The 8013-nt window shown below is 45.5% G+C and overlaps 1 protein-coding gene across 1 annotated transcript in view; it reads right to left on the reverse strand.

Moving 5' to 3' along the window:
* The window catches only part of LOC113405028 (serine/threonine-protein kinase ULK4-like), a 412206-nt gene that overhangs the window by 290259 nt on the left and 113934 nt on the right, over positions 1-8013 (reverse strand). The window lies entirely within an intron of this gene.

Genomic DNA, 8013 nt, shown 5'->3' on the forward strand with positions numbered 1-8013 from the left:
AGACAGATAGGCTGACTGCAGTGCTGATATGTGCAGCCTTCCAAAGGCCAAGGTTAACAGACATTTTCTACTGTATTGGACCCAAAATAGGACTAACAGGTTATTTAAAACACACAGAAAGCCATAATTAAAGTTATTTCATCCTAACAAAAGACAAAACAAAGGATATTTTAAACCCAATAGTTCTTTTAAAAGAAAAGTTGTAATTTTAAAAATTGTAAAAATACATACCAGTACTTGTCTTTCTTCCTAATACTATGAAAGTTAGTAGTTTACATACTACCTTCAATGTGAGCTAGAAGATCATAAGCTAATACAAATAAAAAAATATTTGCTTGATGTAACTATAGGCTAGTTAAGTATACCGTGTACTATGTGGCACATCAGATCTAAGTTACATATCAAGGACCCTGGATTTAAAAGAAAACACTGTTTCCCTCTGTAACTATGCCTGGTATGGGTCACAGCTGAGGGCCAATCTCAGGTCACACTGTGAAAAAACTGGGAAGACACTCCCACACTGGTGGCATATTCTAGGATTAGATTAATCAAACCAGCAATAAATGTGAGCTACTGGATCACTATACTAGCTTAACATGAAGCCATAGGCAGTCCCTCTAAACCTATATTATCACCCAAATTGGATTTCTGTGATGAAAGATTATTAAAACCACACATTAGGTTCTTCCAGCCCCAGGAGGCCAGTCACTTACATATAGGGTGACCAGATGAGAGACGTGAAATATCAGGATGCGGGGAGAGGGGGAGGAGCCAGCGGAGGAAAATAAAAACCCAAGAGCCGCCAGAGCATAGGAAAAATTGGTGGGGGCTGAGCACTCACCGGCAGCTCCACGCCCCGCCCCCCCGCACCAGCTTGCCTCTGCCTCCCCTGAGCGGGCTGCCGCGTCCTGCTTCTCCCCCCTCCCTCCAGCACTTGCGTCGCCATACAGCTGATTAGCACAAGCCTGGGAGGGAGGGGGGAGGAGGAGGAATGCGGCATGCTTGGGGAAGAGGCGGGATCCAATGGGGCAGTGAGGGGGCGGGGCTGGGGGCGGTAATTTGGGGAGGGATCCAATGGGGGAGGGAGGGTGTGGAGTCGGGGCGGGGGTAGGGCGGAGTTGGGGCGGGGGCGGCGAGCCCCCTCCGTCTGTGCGCCGGAGGGCAAAATATCGGGACAATTCGCGTCCCAACCGAACATCAGTCGGGATGCGGGACAAACAAGTAAATATCGGGACAGTTCCGATAAAATCGGGACGTCTGGTCACCCTACTTACCTAGGTCAATGGATGCTCAAGACCTTACACCAAAAACAACACTGTAGTCAATCCTTTAGTAAACTAAAGATGTATTAACTAAGAAAAAGGAATGAGAGTTACTAAAAGGTCAAAGCAAATAAAATACCTTACAGTTGGATCAAAGTATGTAGGCCAAATGATAACAGGGATGTTAAATCTGCTAGTTTTCTACAAATCTCTCTGGGTTGCTGTATCAGGGCCTTCTTGGTTCTGTTTCTGTCCAGGACTACAAACTACACAACGACCCTGGTGCTGGTCCAACACCTTGTGCAGTTTATTTAGAAATGGAATCAACATCACCTTCATAACATATACAGCTCCTATAACAAGAACTAGGGGAGAGTAATCTCTCTTGCTCTCCCCTCTTACTGCCTGCTTCCCCCTTTTCCAGGGCCGGCTCTGGCTTTTTTGCCGCCCCAGGCAAAAAAGCGGGCGAAGGGCGGCCGGAGCCCTGGGAGGAGAGCGGCGAGCCCCGGCGGGGGCTCCGCTCTCCCCCCGGTGGCCGAGGGGAGGGCAGCCAGAGCCCCGGGGGGAGGGCGGAGAGCCCCGGTGGGGGCTCCTCTCTCCCCCCGGCCGCCGGGGGCAGGGCGGCGAGCCCGCTCTCCCCCCGGCGGCCAGAGCGCAGGGGGCAGGGCGGCGAGCCCGGCCGTGGCCCCGCTCTCCCCAGGGGCCGGAGCGCCGCGCCGCCCCTCTCCAGGTGCCACCCCAAGCACAAGCTTGGTGGGCTGGTGCCTGGAGCCGGTCCTGCCCTTTTCACTTCCTTCCTGTGCCTATTTGTGGGCTCTGGCTAACTGCTTAATTAGCCTTTCTGCCATGTCCCACCCACAAATTTGGCACAGCTCTGCTTAGTCAGCTCCAATCTGTCTTGCCTGATTGGAGCTGCTATGAACAGAGTGCTGACTCAGCCTTTATTGCCTGGCACTCTGTCACAGTTGCCCAAATAATTTTGGGGATCTCAGTCCTTTTATTTTAAATTTTCCCAGTTAGAATTCACCAGTCCAGAAATGGGGTAGAAAAGAGGTGGCCAGCTGCCTTTATTCTTCCCCTCTTTATACCTTGACCCTTTTTGCTGGAAAAATCCTGGCTGTGACATGGGTCAGGCGGTTCCATGCCATCAGTCCTTGATATGAATTGCAAATTAGGCTGGCACTTCCTGCAAATGTTCCATCTGAGATGTCTTTGGGATGACATACAAAGACCCTTGTTTACAGTTCTCTTGTTATTCCTGAAGAGCCAGCCTGGGCATTTCTCAGGCTACGTCTTCACTACCCGCCGATCCGGCGGGTAGCAATCGGTTTATCGGGGATCGACTTACCGCGTCTCGTGAGGACGCGGTAAAATCGATCCCTGATCGCTCTGCCGTCGACTCCGGAAATCCACCTCGACAAGAGGCGGTAGCGGAGTCGGCGGCAGCGCGGCAGCGGTCGGCTTTCCCCCGTCCTCACCGCCAGGTAAGCCGACCTAAAATACGCAACTTCAGCTACGGTATTCACGTAGCTGAAGTTGCGTATCTTAGGTCGGAACCCCGCTGTAGTGTAGACCTAGCCTTAGACTCATAACATGGTTTGAGTTACAAACATATAGTGAAATTTCATAACTCCACACACAGTGTTGATACACACATTACAAGAAAATAATTCTCAGCAGATATCTTTTCAAAGGATACCTCACAAGGCATACTTTGCACAAGATTGACCACACTTTTACAAAAGTGGTGACCATATTAGTGTAGATGATCACCTTCCCCTTTAGACAGCAACAAAATTTCATCAGCTTGTACTGCATTTTGGAAAGAATTTTCTGCTCAGAACCCAGAAACCAGGCTGACAGTTGAAGGGACTTAAAATTCACATGCAGCATCTGACCTTTGTTCTGAGAGAGGACATTCAGAATCAGTGCCAGGAAGAGGTAAGTGTGTGTCAGTGGGCAGAGGCGGCTAACAGAGTCAGTCAAGCAGTCAAGGTCATGATATGAGAATTACTCATACTCTGTCCTGTGGTATACTATAATTCCTTTTAGAAAGAGTGGAAACTGGGACAGAATGAGGGAGAATTTTCTACCACTGAAGAATAAAATAATCTGTTACCAATTCTTGAGTAACATTCTGGAGAGTCCATATTGTTCCAGATTTTAAGTAAGTCCATCTCCAGAAGATGGCTCCATTTGGTGATGGTGGAGTTTGCTACCATGGTCCCCAGGGCCCTTCATGTTGCTCCTGACCCATTTGTGTCCATTACTAGATAAACTCTGGGTGGGAGCATTTCATTCTCAAAATGCTATTCCCACATACAACTACCACCCAGGACAGGAAACTTAGACTCTACCTGGCGGATGAGACAGTACAATGCATCTGTATTGTTGCAAATGAATAGTGATTTTAGCATGATAGAAGAAAGTCTCTGAAAGCCAGCCTTAAATGTCACAACGTTTACATAGCATCTGACCTCCTTCAGTTTCCAGAGTGCATAAGCTAATGAGTGGCTCAGTGGGGCACACTTTCTGAATTTGAATGCACCCAGTGATGTACCTATTACAAGAGATGAGGTTGCCTGAGTTATCAGAAATCCCAAAAGATTACTATAAAGATCCTTTACCAGTTTGTGCAGGGAGCTACAACTACACTGAAGTTGTGCACAGGTGAGTAATAGTGGAAGCTCAACCAAGCATAAAGAGTTCATACGTGAAGCCATCCAAATTGCATAAGTAACTTACAAAAGGCCATGGATCCTAGGAATAGCGAGGGTGGGGAGGAAACAATATACCTGTTCCCTTCAACTGAGATTTTACTTAGCCCTGGTCTACACTACGAGTTTAGGTCGAATTTAGCAGCCTTAGATCGATTTAACTCTGCACCCGTTCACATGATGAAGCCATTTTTGTCAACTTAAAGGGTGCTTCTAATCAATTTCTGTACTCCTCCCCGACGAGGGGATTAGCGACGGTATTGGCCTCCGGGAGCTATCCCAGAGGGCTCCATTGTGACCGCTCTGGACAGCACTTTCAACTCAGATGCACTGGCCAGGTACACAGAAAAAGCCCCGGGAACTTTTGAATTTCATTTCCTGTTTGGTCAGCCTGGCAAGCTGATCAGCACAGGTGACCGTGCAGCGCCCATCAGCACAGGTGACCATGGAGTCCCAGAATCGCAAAAGAGCTCCTGCATGGACCAAACGGGAGGTACTGGATCTGATCGCTGTATGGGGAGACAAATCCGTGCTATCCAAACTCCGTTCCAAAAGACAAAATGCCAAAATATTTGAAAAAATCTCAGAGGGAATGTAGGACAGAGGCTATAACAGGGACCCGCAGCAGTGCCGCGTAAAACTTAAGGAGCTGAGGCAAGCCTACCAAAAAACCAAAGAGGCAAACAGCCACTCCGGGTCAGACCCCCAGACATGCCGCTTCTATGAGCTGCATGCAATTCTAGGGGGTGCCCCCACCACTACCCCACCCCTGTTCGTGGACTCCTGAAAGGGAGGAGTCTCATGCAACAGGGATGAGGATTTTGGGGACGAGGATGATGAGGAGGAGGAGGAGGTTGAAGATAGCTCACAGCAAGCAAGCGGAGAAACCGTTCTTCCCGACAGCCAGGAACTGTTTATCACCCTGGAGCCAATACCCTCCCAACCCTCCCAAGGCAGGCTCCCGGATCTTGAATGTGGAGAAGGGACCCCTGTTGAGTGTACCTTTGTAAATATAATGCATGGTTTCAAAGCAAGTGTGTTTAATGATTAATTTGCTCTGAAGACTTAAAGAAGCCAAAAGACTGTGGCTTACCATGGCTGCCTGCAAGCCGAATTCTGTTGTCCGGCCCTGCGTGTGATATCTCTCACACCAAACCGGCAGGCCCTCAATATAAGAGGCAAAATGCGACCTTGTACTTTAAAATGTGTCTTTAAATACTACTCTTCCTTTTTTTCCCCTACCACAGCTGCAAATGTTTCAACAGTCCCCCTATCACCTCCGTCTCAGAGGCTAGCGGAGATAAGAAGGCGAAAAAAATGCACATTTTCTGCTGAAAGTAATATGGCGCCCACATGGAAAAAAGGCGCAAAACGATTGTCTGCCGTTGCTTTCATGGAGGGTGGGGCGACTGACAACATGTACCCAAAACCACCCGCGACAATGTTTTTGCCCCATCAGGCATTGTCAGCTCAACCCAGAATTCCAATGGGCGGCGGAGACTGCGGGAACTGTGGGATAGCTACCCACAGAGCAACGCTCCGGAAGTCGACGCTAGCCATGGTACTGTGGACGCACTCTGCCGACTTAATGCGTTTAGTGGGGACACACACAAACGACTTGTATAAAATCGCTTCCTAAAAAATCGACTTGTATAAATTTGACCTAATTTCGTAGTGTAGACATACCCTTAGTAGTATTGCTTTCTCGGGCTGGGATTTGTTTAGAACCCGGTATTCAAAAATGATCCATAAACATTTCACAGTATGGTGCAGAACTGCCTATCCAGGCTCATCAATTCCCAAAGATGGAAGAGGAGACTTAGAATTTAGATATCCAATAGAAAGAGGAGTAATTGCCAAAGCAAATTCCAGCAAAACTTTTCCTTTCTTCAAAGGCGGTTTTATTTTTTTGTTTGTTTGTTTGTTTCTTTTTTGGACGCAGATACTTTATGTATCCAAGAGTTAAAGTCCTGGTTTGTAGGAAATTTTGCTATTGGTTCAAATGACTTCCAGGTCTGCAGACTGAACCGCTCAAGCCAATTATATGGATGTTTGGAATGTTTTCCAGCAAAAACCTTCTCACTGGGGGAAAATGTAGGACAGCCTGGATCCAGAGACACTGAGCTCTGATTCACTTCCTCTTTAGAGAAATGACAAACATGTCGTCCCTAGGAATCCAACCAGTGCCTCGGGGACAGATCAACCTCCAGTATCAATTCTCAAATCCCAGTCTTCCCAGAAGCACCTGGTGTTGGATTGTTTGGATCCAATTCATGAGATACCACTGGGGTACAACTGGATACAAAATTCTTCTTATAAAAAAGAGAAAAGGCAGCTTCTATATATCTTAAAAAGGTTTAAGAGCTTCTGACAGTTCAGTTCCTACTTCCCAGTCTACGGAGGAGTATCATCAAGGATTCCAATATTTTTGAGCATATCTTTACAGACAATGCCAATAATTTATTAAATGGTGGCACCAGATCTAAAGATCTCTATCTCAATTTTGAATCACACTGATTTGGAATTGAAAGTGTGGGTTCTCAGGAGGTAGAGACTGAGCAGATACAACCTCCTTAGTGAGGAACACCTTCAAACAATACCCTCATTTGCCTCTGGTCCAGGACAGAGCGCATCACTGAGACACTTAATTATTAAGCTGCACACAAGATGTCTGCACATAATCTTTTTTAGGATCCATCTTTTGTAAGTCTCATGACCCAATGAAGGCCACCACTAGTTGATGGCAAAAACTACTCTTAAAAGTGAAATAGAACTACTAAATATAACCTATGAAACTAAACCTTTGGAACAATTGTTGTACATGTGATTGACTCTACCTGGTTACAAAGGTTGGAGAGAAATCAATGATGGAGACCCCACGAGAGTTGTTTGAACACACTCAATTAAGATTCCATTTTGTTATTGTGTGTGTAAAGGATCAGAGTATACACAGAGAACAAGCACAGGAACCCTAGAGGCACAAACTGGTATTGTATATCCTACAATTATTTTATTACATTTTTATAATTTGGTTTATAAAGAAGATGAATTCTTTAATCTTGTGTTTCATGACCATGCACATCATAAAGTTTTACTGCTTTAAATGGTTCAATGGTGTGTGAGGCATGGCTCATAGCTCCTCCAGAGAGGATCTGCAGAGGATTTTTCATGAAGAAAATGCTTTTTCCAAATAAGAAATTTATGGTTTAAGATGGTGTGTCTTCTTTATATGGACACAGACAAGACTGACATGCCTGAAATTAAATCTACCTTTAAAAATCCTCTATTTTAAAAACTGTATTTCTGTTTCTTTTAAAAATAAAGTCTATCAACACTTTAAAATGAAGGATGCAAATTAAGATTATGTTAATTTCTATGCTAGATGACCCTCTGGCTTGTTCTCTTAGATGTCTACATTGCAAAAAAAGACGTGCAGCAGGGAGTCCCAGAGCCCAGGTCAACTGGTTGAGGATCGCACTATGAAGCTAAAAATAGTAGTGTAGATGTTCTCTCTTGGACTCTTACCCCACCTCCCTCATCAGGTTTTAGAGCCTGAGCTGGCATGGAAGGTGGGTCACAGGAGCCACATTATCTTCAAGAACCGCAGTTACTGTACTGGAAGTAACTATTTTCTTCAAGTATGGGTCAGTGTAGATTCCATTCAAGGTGACTGGCAAACAGTATTCCTTCCCAGATATTGAGACTGAGGAGTCTCAATTGTACCAGTCAAAGAGGGACTGAAATACAGTAGAATCTCAGAGTCACGAACACCTCAGGAATGAAGGTTGTTCGTAACTCTGAAATGTTTGTAACTCTGAACGAAACATTATGGTTGTTCTTTCAAAAGTTTACAATTGAACATTGACTTAATATAGTTTTGAAACTTTACTATGCAGAAGAAAATGCTGCTTTTAACCATCTTAATTTAAATGAAAGAAGCCCAGAAACAGCTTCCTTATTTTTAAAAAACTTTCCCTTAATTTTTTTAGTAATTAACATTTAACACAGTACCGTACTGTATCTGCTTTTTTTTT

The sequence above is a fragment of the Terrapene carolina genome, unplaced genomic scaffold (assembly GCF_002925995.2).
Source record: "Terrapene carolina triunguis isolate 2854851 unplaced genomic scaffold, T_m_triunguis-2.0 Scaffold34021, whole genome shotgun sequence".
Taxonomy (NCBI): Eukaryota; Metazoa; Chordata; order Testudines; family Emydidae; genus Terrapene; species Terrapene triunguis.